The 13156-nt window shown below is 44.7% G+C and overlaps 1 protein-coding gene across 2 annotated transcripts in view; it reads left to right on the top strand.

Annotated features, from left to right (window-relative positions):
- Nucleotides 1–13156, top strand: part of INSR (insulin receptor) — a 62017-nt gene that overhangs the window by 22897 nt on the left and 25964 nt on the right. The gene's annotated exons all lie outside the window — the stretch shown is intronic.

Genomic DNA, 13156 nt, shown 5'->3' with positions numbered 1-13156 from the left:
CCGTTTTAAACTTCATTAGGCATCCATGTTGCGTTACCATGCTGCCAGGATTGTAATACTGCATGAGCAATGAAAGTATTCATTAAAATTAGAGTGTCAAATGTTTTTCTTGTCTTTTCTGCAAAGACAAACCAATTCTATTCTATGGGTAGTGAAAACATAACAGCAGTGGTTTAATAAAATGAATAGGACTTGTTTTTTCTGGTCTTCAGTTTTTTCTGTATGTCATCTTTCTGAAGTAAGGCTGATCGCGCTGGATGTGTTTACACAGCTTCAGCTCGGGATGAATGAGTCCAAGAGTTCCCTTGTAAGTACCCCTCAAAAGCTCCCAAAAGCCAGGGAGGAAATGGAGCTCCTCGGTGTGATGTCTGACTGTCTGAAAGTCTCGCCCAGTGGAGCTTTAATGCAGCTTAAAGGAGTAAGGCTTTTGTTTTTAAACTGTATTTGAAGCGAAGCCTTTAAAGCTCAATAAACATTTCTCTGTTCATTCAATTCCATGGGTGGTAGGCTCGGGGAATCTGGAGCTCTGTGTTTCTGCCAGAAGGGAAAGCACAGCATGCAGTAGCAGCCTTACCTGGAGACTTAACGAAAAAACATTTGTGTGGAAACTTGTGCTTTATATGAAACAACTTCTAACCTCATAAGCAGGCTTCTATAATTATTAAATTAGCAAAAGCAGAGTCACGTGTAGATAACCTTTACCTTAGGCTTCTCTTCCACCCTCAATAACCTTATCTCCAGGACCGCTTAAATAATTTGTGTAGAGTTTGGCTGTTCTTTCAGTGCTTAGATATCGGGTTTCTAGCCCACAAAACTAGAAGTCTATTAGAACTACGTATCTGCATCAAGTGTCAGGTTTTGTTCCGGGGCATATAAAATGTTCTCCTTTGAGCCTGTACAGTGTGTGAGTTTGGTGGGTGTGATAAGAAAAATGTCCTCGTGTTTTGCACAGCTCCATTGGCAGAAGGAGAAGTTGCTGCATGACAGTTCTTGTTGGTCAGCACCAGGGAAGAGCGTGTTGTTTTTCCACATGCTCTAATCTGTGATAACAAAAAGAACTCCAGATTGTGTTTTTCAAACACGCTTTAGGTCTCTGGGTGCTGAGATTTGCCAGTGACTATCCGCTGTGGTAATACATCCATCCACCCAAAGCCTAATTTAAAGTGGCGTGGTTTCAAATATGAGCCTTGCTTTGATACGGAAGGAGACTGAGCAGGACTCAGCACAAAATTGTCAAGTGTTTTGCGTTGTACTAAGTATTGTGCAGAGGATTGGGCAGTGGATGTGGACTTGGATACCACAGATCTCTTCTCAGTGCTGCTGTTGGCCTCTTGGGTCCCTGCCCATGCCCCAGTGGTTGTCTGTAAGGTGGAGCTGCTCAAAGCGACCTGCTGACGAGCTCGACTTCAATAAACTTCAGACGGCAAATGCAGGAGATGCCTTGGGGCAGAATTTAATTTTAAATGGGTTTAGGCAAACAACTGTCAGAAACGTCTTGGGTAAAATATTTGATCTGCCCATGGACAGGCGGATGGACTGTACAGCATCTCAAATGCTTCTGCAGCTCCCTTCCCTTCAAAGATTGCTTTCAGTAACGGCAGCTCTGTCCAGAGATTTGAAACCTCTGTAGTTTGCTTAAGAAAAAGACTCTTTGTCCCAGGAGAAACTGATACAGCTTCAGGTTTCTCGTAGGGGAGAGTCCCATCTCTTTTTCTTGCTAGGTAACACTAGTTTGTGTAGGTTTGGTTTTTTTCCCTGAAGGATTCTGTCCATTGTGAGGTTATTTCCATAACTTTCCCCTGCACACACAGTAATTGCACCATTTAGGGATTGGCGGGTGTCACAGCTCATGCTATGGTGTCAATTAGACCAGTCTTAATTGCTCTGAAATGGACAATGCTGATAGTAGCTGGTGATTAGACCATTATCTCGACTCCTGTGCTGATAAACATCCACGAAGCTGAAGCTTTTTGGTGATCGTGGCACACGCCTGCACAGTTCACATAGTGTAAGCAGATCCTGTTCCTCTCCATGGCCGAACATAGTTTAACGGGCAGATAGTGAGACCTCTGCTACTACTGTACTTCCTTATTATTGAACAAAGTGACTTCAGTGATGCTCAGTGTTATTTTTAAGTGTTTACCATGGTAGAGGCATGATATGAACCAGACTTTTCACCGTTCTGATTCAGTTGAAGCCATTAACTGTCGTGGAAGAAAGAAGAAGAATCTCCCCTGAGTTTAATGTAACTTCAGAAGATTCAATTCCCTTGTTGTTGGCCTCTGCTTGTTGGGATGGCATGACTAGTTTGGGCTTAAATTCCTTCAGATTACAGCTTTCTCTTGCATAATTTACAAGGAGAAATAGATTAATAGCGTCTAAGGGTGGCTTGTGCAATGTAGTTAATGGTTTTTTACTCATCTATCGCCCTTTGTTTTTCCTTAGGGTTGTATTTGTGTGGCTTTTGGTCATTTTTGTCACTTCTTATTTGACACTTTGATTAGAGAAGCAGAGTAATGTGGCATAGCACACATCATATAGATCAGGAACTATAGGGATCAGTATGTTTGCAGTGAGAAGCCATTAAGCAGATATATGTCTGGATAGAGCACAGTTGGATAGTTTGTGCAGGGCCACGTACTGCTTTACTATGTTGAGTTACTTGAAAACGGGCATTGCTGCTGTGCTGAAGATGGCAAGGGCAAGTAGTAAATAAAAATACACTTCATAGAGAGGTCTCAACTGCTTGGCTCTGGGACTGCAAGCAAACAGTATCTGTTTCAGTACTGCTAAGTAAATTCTTATACCTAGAAATAAACCGTGGAGAGCATACTTACAGCTTTGGGCAAAGAGAGGAAGGTGTAGAAATTAGTGAGCACAAGCTGATGAGGCCAAAATGACTAGAGTAGTTGAGAGAATATTATATGGGTGCATATGACCTATGCATTTGATACTAGTATACCTAGTAAGAAGATACTGCGTAGTTTTCTCCTTTCCACAGTTGAAATAGGATTTTAAAAAAAAATATTATTGTAGGTTCAGGGAAAACCATGACACCTGTTAAAGTACTGAAAGACAAGCTTTACGATATTTAGGTCTGGATGTATCTACATGGGAAATAAATCTGGTAACCGAAGGATGTACACGTTAGCCCTGGGGTGGATCCTTCCTGCACTGGCTGCTCACGTGGGGTGTAAGGGCTCTGGTTTGGCTCCTGCCGGGCTGCCTGCTGCCAGCCGGGGGTTATGCTGGGGAGCAGCACTGCTTCCAAGGGCGCTGTCTGCTTGGAGAGGCTGCTGGAGACCCCAAGTCGCCTTCCCGTTGCTACTGTCTCTGGTAGTAAGCCTCCTCTTGGCACAGAGCAAAACCCCTTACCCTTGGAGCGGCTGCAGCGGGACAGAGAGCGGCGTTGTGATCAGGTTCCCACCACAGCCCTGCTATGTCCAGCGCGGAATTGGGCAGCGTGCCAAATGACCACGCTCAAAACCAGTTTATGCATCCCGGTAACTTAAGAAAAATAATTCTGATTGGTGGAGCTAGTTAGCTCTGCTTCCCAAGAAAATTCAACCTCCAGATATTTCTTTGCACAACTGGCCTTCAGGGAATACTTCACCTTTCTGTCTCTTCATCCTCTCCGGAGGTGAGGCAGGAAGGGGGAATCTGGAATAAATCATGTTTCTTCTTTCTCTCTGCTTCTTCGCAGCATCTTCATCCACAAACACAAATTCAGTTTCAGCATCTGTGTTTACAGTTCATGACTACGCCATGAAATATGTCCAGATTAAAATCTTAACCTCTGTCTGACATTTCTGTGTAGATCATTAGCTATCGGCTTAATCTCCTTGTGGTTAATCTTATACTTCCACCCATTCCATTACCTTTCTCAGTTATGGACAGCTCCGCTTTCGTGTTTGCTGTAAACTGTGTGTCCTTTTTGGTGTAGATTTGCTGTCGTTTTGTGTGTCCGGGTTACATTTTGCACATCTTTTCACCTAACATTTGTAAAATACAATCTTCCTTACCCCACGCAGCTGAATGTGTTAGCTTAGCTTTCATTGTTTCATGCCTTGTTTACTACAACATTCTTCTCTGTGGCCTTGAGAAAAGCAGTCTTAGCCCTCTCTTATCTTTGCAGAAAGCAAAGGTTATACGTTTCACCTCATGCTTTGATCGTGTTGCCCCTTGTTTTCAGGACAGGATTTGTAGGTAAAACTAATAGCTTGTCTTAGACTTACGTTTGGAAAAATTTAGAGGGACCTTGTTCTTAGACCATCACCGTACGCTGAAGCACTTCTGCGTGTCTCCATTCATCTCTGTTTCTCAGTAGGGCAGACACCAGCTCCCATCCTTCTCTTCTATGGCTTGTCCCGATGCAGCAGCATCTCTCGTTCAGCACCAAGCTGCTGACTTCTATTCTGGTCACTCCATGCTCTCAGTCAATAAGAAATAAATTGGTCTGATGAGAAGCTTGCCCCCAGCACTGTGCTGACACAGTCAGCTGGCTGGGGAGGGAGGTGGTTCACATCCTGCTGGTTCAGGGATCCAGAGTGCAGATCTGTAATACAGCACGGACGGAGACTTCACGTGCAGTTACGCTTATTTTAGGATGCCTGTGGCTGCCTGGACCACTTCACTGATTCTCTTGGGTCTGCTGGGATCACAGTCTGAGCGAGCAGGTTTGATGGGAGTAGGTTAAAGTGAACAGGGATGTTTTCAAGATGCTGTACATCAGAAAGAGCAATATATAGTTAAATATTAACATGAAGCTTTCATGAGGCTCCCAGGTGGTGTGTCGGCTGTTGAATGATAGAAACAAATCCTTAGGTTGTAATAAGGATTGGCATTTAACAAACCATAACAACAAAAAAGCACCCTCATAGCTGTGAGTAAAATTATGAGCAAAGCTTTACAGAAAATTTCCCCAAATTAACTTTAAAGATTCTGGTCTTGGTCTAAATTACAGATAGTCTGTTCCAATGTACAGAATCAAGTACAGTATGAGGTGGCAGATGTGCAAACTACTTTAAAATTAACTAGACCTTACAGATCCTCATGTTTCCCAGAGGTTAGGGATGCTGAGCGTCTCTGCCCCTTTGTATAGGGAAACAGATTTCACATAGTGGCTCTTTTGCAAATTACTGTCAGAAAGGCTGAATCTCGGGGAATTCATGCCTCCCAGTCCTCAGGTAGCTGAGGGATCGGGGTGGGTGTGGTGGCTGCTTCATCTTCCATCACAAGCACCAGAGGCACTGGCAGTCGGAAAGCCTGGAGTTAGGATAGATGTCCATGGGAGCGTTACACTTCGTGGTAACTGCCTGGGGACTCCAGGTTTTGCCTGAAGATGTAGTGTCAGTTTTGGGGCTTGCCTATTAAAGAAAAAAGCAAGCAAGCAGAGGTTGTGGTTATTTCCAAACCCTTATGCTGCGCTAAGCTCCCATGTAATTTTGAACACAAAATGCAAGGAGCAAGCTTGATCTGCTTGCCAGAGAGTGGCACAACAGCAGCATTGTAGACACTAGGTAAAGTATTTACAACTTCTCGTCGCTATCCTTGTGTGCACTTTGTGACACTTGTTCCACCTTTAACAGTGCTGCTGTGTTTTCAAATCAAACTCCATGTTTTGGTATTTTGAGCTTGGTTGCCAACAGTTTAGTCAGATTTCTGCAAGTTGTTTTTACCTGCTTGGGGGAATCAGCTTGATTGAAAGGTACTAGGAGAGTGAAAACAGACCTAGTCCTGAGTTTTAATTTTTTAATTATTTTTTTTTTATTTCACTTTTGTCCCCTAGCTCTGATCAGAGACGTGCTTGGCTCTGTAAGTTCGTTTCATAAGGGGCTTGCAGCCATGGTGTAAACACCACATGCACCACTTAAAATGCATGAAAGGAAAATGATTCTTTGATCTTTATTCTATCTGGGCAATATTAGGCACACTCGAGTGGAGGCATCCACTTCTCCATGCGAATAGTTGGGGTGACAGACAAGAGCAGGAGTGAAAACCTTCAAGGGAGAGAAACAGAAAGGTGTAGGATATTGGTGAAACGAGGGTCTGTCCTGAAGGTTCAGTGGGAGAAGGTGAGGGACTTTCGTAGCTGAGGTTTGTAGCCCAAGAAGTTCTGTCCCCCAAAATAAGAGATGATGGTCAGGCTGCCTGACTACCTCTCTAGCCACGGAGGTGAGCCATTGAGTCTGACGTTAGGCAGGGCTTTGTACGCCTGGGCAGGGGTCCTGCCTCGTGTCCTTCGTGTGGTAGCTGGAGAAGCTCATTTGCAAAGGTTACAACTTTTTAAGAGGGTGAAGAGTGAGTGATCAAAGGCATTGTGGATCTGTTGTGGCTGATGACTTCCTCCAGGCTTCATCATATGACTTATGTATAAAAATATTTTCATGTATCATATAAATGAAAGTATGTGTGTCTATATGTATGTATGAGTTCCTCTTAGGAAGTTTTCTGTATTCTTTGGCATAATTCGTACATGAGTAAATGTCTCTATTTCCAGAGAAATACCCCACCAGCAGTTGTAATGCAGGAGGTAGCAGGTTACTTCGCAGCCTCAAGAGTGGAAGGTCGCATGGAAGAGACTGCGTTTCGAGAGGCATCTGCCTTCACTGCTCTCCTCCTCTATAAAAGCAGAGCTCAACCTTTTCCCCTTAATCTCCATTCACCCACTTCTTTCGCAGACCTCCATATCCTCCATTATCGCCACTGGACAAGGAACCACTGGACATCTCCAGGCCCTTTTATCTTCACTAAACTCACATTTGCTGACCCTAACAGGTCCACACAACAGTACCAGCATCTTCGTCGGTTTTGGCTGTGGTGGCTGTTCTTGGCTGGGAGGATGCCTCATGGGAGCAGCCAAACACAGGGGGTTTGCAAATGGCACCAGTCCCATTTTGGAATATTTGAGACATTCCCCGTAGCTCCAAATGAGCACGTAACTTGTGAAAGGGTTGGGAGGTGAAACACGTTTTTTCTTATCCTTACTGATAGATGAGATAAGAGTTGTAACATTGTCCTGAGAAATTTCAATGGGAAGAGTTTCCTTTCTGTTTGAGTAACAGCGTGTTGTTTTTGGAAGTCACTGTCTATGGGAAGGGAGGCACCTGCAGTTAATTTTATCTGTTCCTGTGTAAATACAGACCTCCTAACGTTTCCAACTCGCAGTTCAGTGGGGTCATGGCATTATGTTCTATAATATCTCATTATATAAATAACACTTTAATTTTTGTGCTGGTTGTAAAGCCTTGAATTTATTTGGCACTTGCTCCTTCCCGAGTTGGTGCTAAAAACTGAAATCCTGTGTGCGGTTACCAGCATTGGAGTCGATACGTTTTGGGAGGGTTGTTCCTTGGATGTCTTTGGCGTTGGGGAAAAGGGAGGGATGAGTGTTGTTAGAGCAGTTGAACACTGTGAATAAGTGTCATAAAGTTTGCTTGAATATCTTGTGATATTTCCTGAATTTCGCTTGATAACTACAGCCGGCGTCAGGCGTTGCTGGCAATCTTTTTGTAGAAGCATGTTAACCTCTTATTTTTTGTTCTGTTCTAGTTGCTCTATTTATTTTGTAGGTTTAAGAAGGTCTGGGAGAGCTACTGTTGTTAGTCACTAAGGCAATCAAAAGTCCTTGTGTTCTTTACAGTCCGGTAGACCTCTATAACCATGTTCTTCCCCGGCACACTGCCATTGTGATGCCCTGGGAGCAGTTTGCCCTGTGCAGCCCAAGAATGCCGCTGTTGGGGTTTAGGATTTACGTTTCTGCCTTTCTGGTCTCGGTGACATGAAGAAATAATTGAAGGACATAAGCCACAGTGCGGAGGGGTTGGCAGAACACTCTTTTTCTTGCAGCAACCCTCTGTCAACCTGCTGTGCTATAGAGTTTTAGATTTATACCTAGTTTTCGCTGGATGCAGTTTTATTTAATCTTTAATAGCTGTTTTCAACCTGACAATACATTAATGCATTTGGATGAGGTGTCATCTCAATGTGTTCAGATCGCATAAATGCTCAGAAGAAAATAGGTGAACATGTTAAAAAAATGAAAAAGATTGTTTTATGGATTAAAATCATGTTATAGAACTCTGTAACAAACACTGCTTAATGACTTACTGAATTTGGAGTCTTCTTGACAGAAGGAGAATGAGTTAATTTTGAGGAACAGTGATCAAGTGAAAAATGCTGTGTACATGTAACATGATTCAATACATAATTCTATAAGGAGGTAAGATTAATACGAATTTCAAGAGCAGCAATGCCACTCAGCACTTGCAGAAATTCAGGAAACAAGCACAAACTCTGCAGTGCTAAATTAAGATCACATGCTTGCAACACACTCAGGAGTTACTGCCGTGGGCAATTAGTCCTTGGGTTTCCTTTTTTTTTTTTTTTTCTTGTTGGTTTTGTTTTTGTTTAGAACCACAAGAACCCATTTCTGTGGAGGTCATTGTCATGACTGTACAGTGAGGAAATTAAATTACGGTTCCCACTGCAACTGTAACTGGAGTATGGTTCTATGTGGGGGTGTGTGTGTGCAAGACTGGATTAATTTGTATGCCAGATACTGCAGCCATTTACAGTAAGAGAAAAAAAAACACAGGGAAGTGCAGAGCTCTCCGATACTGTTTCTGTGGGACTCTGGCTTGAATTATACGCATGTGCACGTCTTATAACATTACACTAACTTAAGCTCTGGCATCGAGCGATATGTATCGCGGCCAAAACAAGCCATTTTAAGCCGTGTCAGTGCTGGGTTCAGACTGGCTTCCTCCCACATTTTTCTCCTGGTTCTATATACGCCTCAAAATGCTTGCTGTGAGAAAAACCCTGCAAAAAGCCAGTGAAATTGCATTATCCTGATGAGTTTGGTGGCATCGTGGGCTGCAGGCGGTGGGAGGCGAGGGCTTGTTTGGGGAGCTGGCAAGGGGTTCAGGCGTGTTTGCCCTGTGCAGATAGCGGAGCGGTTGGATGCCTCCCTGTGCAGGCAGCAAATGCATTGGCTGAGGTTGAGGGCGGTTCTCCTGCCGCTGTTGTTTTCTGTCCTGGATTTCATTGGATCTGGAGCCTCCTAATTGCCTGGTCTGTAATCAAAATACAGCTTGTGTAAATGAGACGGGACCTGACGGTGCAGGGTGAGTTTGCTCCTTGCCACTGGCTGGTTCAGTGGCCAAGAGGAGCGGCTTGCGCGGGACACAGCTGGTGACCCCGGCCGGCCAGGATGGCCTATGGTGGCCTGGGCTGCCGCCTCTGACCCACGTTCACATGGATGGGGCTTGTTATTGCATGGGCGAAAGATCATGTCAGTTCACGACAAATCAACCCCAGAACCATGTGGGAACATCTGTGTATATATGCAGCATTTTGACGTTCACACGTGTGGTTTAGAATTTTGTCTTAAAGAACTGTGTACCCCTTGTCGTACCCAGGCCACCATCCATTTCAACACTCAGTTCAGCCCACCCAGGACGTTGCTATTTAAACCCATCCAGTGGCAGAGGATCCCCAAGGAACAGGAAAACTTACTCTGAGTGATTTTTATCTTTTTTTTTTTTTCCTCTTTTTCTGACAATTCCCAGCTATTGATTTGTTAGCAGAAAGCAAGAAACAAGACCTAACACAAATGTTTTTAATCATACCTCAATATTCAAACTGTGTTTACTAGCTGAACAACTTAATGCTTAATTGACTTGCCTGTTAAATATGGATCTCCTGGTTACCTGTGTTGGCTTGGGAATGTGTTTACCATATCAGTGTGTTTTGTTTCCACCTGAAGAACAGGGAAGTGGTGAAACTACGGGACTGATCCACAGAGGTAGACATTCCTTTGCGCTGACTCTGCTGCCTTTTGTCCCCCCCAGCTGGGCCTCAGCAGCCTGAAAAAACGTCAGTTTGAATCTATAATCAGAAAAGTTTGTAAAATGCATTGTTTCCCAAGTCTTTGGAGCCACTCGAGCTAGCTAGTTAAATATTTATTCACCCCTGGAACTACAGGTTTGAACCTCTGTGTCGGCTCTGTTTCTCCCTCATCCAGGGCAGATTGGTTATAGTGCTATGCTGTTTGTCATCTTTGGGACAGGGATTTTGAAAGTCCTGTCTTTAAAGACCTGCTGAAGCGGTTTCATGGCAGTGACGAATAGTTTTGCGCTGGTGCTGGTGCTGAAGCACTTTTCCCTGCAGTAGCTTTTATGGTGCAGTGTGGGGGTGTCTGCCCCTACCCCAAAACAGCTCTTCCCTTGTCTCTAACTAGGATTTACAAAGTTCACTTTTGACTTTCTTCTCTTCTGTGCGGAATGACGAGAGTTGACTTCTGCTCCCTGGGCTGAGAGGGAGGCACCGCATTGTCCAGAAGTCCCACAGCACTGTGCAGAGGCTGGGGCTGTATAGCTGCTGTGTCTGAGCGTACCCTGTGTCTGCACCGAACCGTGCCCCAGCTCCCCAAAGCTGCCCCAGCTCCCCAAAGCACGGTCTCATTGCAAAGAGGCAAGTCTACACGGGCCAGTGGTGATTACTGGAGTCTGCAAACCCCAATGATGAAGGGGTGATGGGGTGCACTGGGTCAGCACGAACCTATTCAGTGTTGTCCTGCAGTGAAAGCATAAGGTGGCAGCAAAAAAAACCAAATAAAAAAACCCTCTTCTGACCCATCTGGAGTCACATAACCTGGATGCTGTAGTAATAGTTGTAAGAAGTGGTAGTGAAGATCGGCTGGAGAGGTTTCTACGTGATTTTCACGTGCTTTCTAGCATGCGTACTTTGACATGTCAAGATGACATCTATTCAGGATCTCTGTAATGAGGATGTACACGAAACAGTGATTGACAATTTCTGGTCTTGAGTGCTTAATGGAAAAAAGATGTTGCCTTGGCTGCTTTGCTTTCTTCAAGCCGTCTTTGAAACATCAAAAGCTGGTAGAACAGGAAAAAGAGAAAGTTCAGAACAGTTTAAAAATGGTTTAATTGTATCTTCTAAAAACCTTTAGAGCTGAGAATTTAAACAGTTTCTGCCCTGTGAATATTTGCAGCTGAGTTTGAAGTGTGTAAATAAGCACAGGACATGGAAGATTAGTTTCCATAACAAATTGAAAGAAGAAATACTGGGTAGTATAATGTTAAATAGGTGCCATGTGTCACTGGGTGTTTTGCATGAGGGACAACTTTTCCAAATTACCTGTCTGCTCCGCTGACTCCTTGAGATACAAATGTTGTCTCCTGAATATTATGAACTTCATAGTTCTTAGGCATGAAACAGACCTGGAAAAATACTGTTTTGGAGGAGGCGCTGTGACTGATGTTGCTATCACTTGCCCTCCAGCTTGCGGAGATCATTCCTGCATGTATTCGCCGCAGCAGTTTACTTCCCAGCTGGATGCTAACCCAGCCTAGGGAGGTGTGTGCTGCAGGGAGCGCTGGTACTAGCAAGCGTAGAAGTCCTTGCAAGACATCAGTGTGTTGGTGCTCACTTAGGAACACAGGGAAGTGTGTAAGAAATAGCCCAGAAATTTTTTTTCCCCCATAAACCTTGATATTTTAGACTGGAATTAGCAAGTTTGATAGTGTTTTGGGCTAAATTCTGGAATTTTCTCTCATGTGTTTTTCTGTTGCCAGTACTTCTAATAAACTGCAGCCATGACATCTGTTGCTAGACTGTGCTTCATCTGTGGCCTGGTAAAGAACATATAACTGTGCTTCTATAGCAAGCTTCTCATTTTATAGTTAGACTGTAGGTATCACCTGCAAGTTGCTTCTGTTTGGCTGTTGCTCAGTTACTGTTTGTGGCAGGTTCCCAAAACAAGACCTAAATTTGAAATACACTCCCGTGTTTCTTGTTAACAGATTAATCTTGAGGGATGCACAGAGGAAATACCTGCAGTGAAGGGCTGACATGGAAGCAGTAAGATATTTGAGATTAAATTGACCTTGTGGTAGAATTTCAACCTTACCCATTTTGTATTTCTTCAAGGGATTAATCAGGCTGGAACAAACCTGAAACTGCTCATCTTTACTGTCCCATCTACTGCAGCTACTGCTGCTTATTCCACAAATGGCCTTAACCACTTTAACACACTTAATTCTGCAATCCTTTAACGTGGGGTGGGACACGATGGAGGGGGATTTTCTTCCTAACCACAGCTGGGGATGTGATGGTCAGTACTTAGCAGCACGCTGTACTAGGGATCCTGGGTGCTGCTCATTTAGCTGATAAAACTAGACCGTGTCCCATGATGGGTCTGCTCACGCACATTAGCCAGTAATTAAAAATAACATTTTAGCCCCCAGACATTGGTGTGTCTGGGATGTCCCCAAATAAAGCCCCTCTGGCTTCAGTGCTGAGTATTGGACAGAAAGCTTGGGAACTGTGAAGGCAGGTGGTGGTAATTCGGTGTGAGGCTGCTTGGTCTGGCCAGCCCAGATCGCGGGAGGACTTTGCCTTCCTCCACCGAGGGCGCGTGGGTGGCGCGTCAGAAGCCGTTCAGATGTGCCCTCTGACCAAACGCTGTGTTCGCTGAGGAGCTGGGGTCTTGATCTACGTGTCAGCAACTCACAGCTGTAGCCCCGAGGCTGGATGTCACTGTGCGGATAAATCCAGGCCCATGTCCCCCATCCCCCATCTAAAGTTCTTCCTACTGCTCCCTAAATGGCTCCGTCAAAGCCGCGCTTGGCTTTGGTGCTCGCTCTTGTAGCGGAGATTTCAGCTTTGTTGTATCTTTCCTGATGGCGTGTTCCAGATTAAGCAGTTGGGTTTAATTGGTTCAGCCTCATTTGAACCGTTAAGACTGAGGGAGAAGGTGCTGAGCAGCGGAGGGGCAGGACCATCCTTTCCCTCCGAGCTCCCCTGGGTTTGCCCAGCCTCCCCTCCCGCTCCCTGCCCAGTGCTGGTCATGGGGTTTGCTCTGAGCTACGCTGCCACTCGGTTTCTATTTCAAAGCCCAAACGGCTCACTGAAAGTATTGTGAGGCACTAAGTGATGGGCAATTAGAAAGTAAACCATAAAAGCCTCAAGCAATAACACTCGTGGGTGCCCTTCTTTTTGGACTTGCTGGGAGAGTCACCAGCAGGCATGTGTGGGGTGCCAGGGCAGCAGGCTTCCTCCGGGGAACCTTCTGACAGGGTGGTAGGCAGATGGAAAGCAAATCCTGATAAAGCTGAAGGGTTATGTAAAA

Source organism: Falco biarmicus, chromosome 4 (assembly GCF_023638135.1).
Source record: "Falco biarmicus isolate bFalBia1 chromosome 4, bFalBia1.pri, whole genome shotgun sequence".
Taxonomy (NCBI): domain Eukaryota; kingdom Metazoa; phylum Chordata; class Aves; order Falconiformes; family Falconidae; genus Falco; species Falco biarmicus.
The sequence above is the reverse complement of the archived record's forward strand: the minus strand, read 5'-3'. Positions and strand labels throughout refer to the sequence as shown.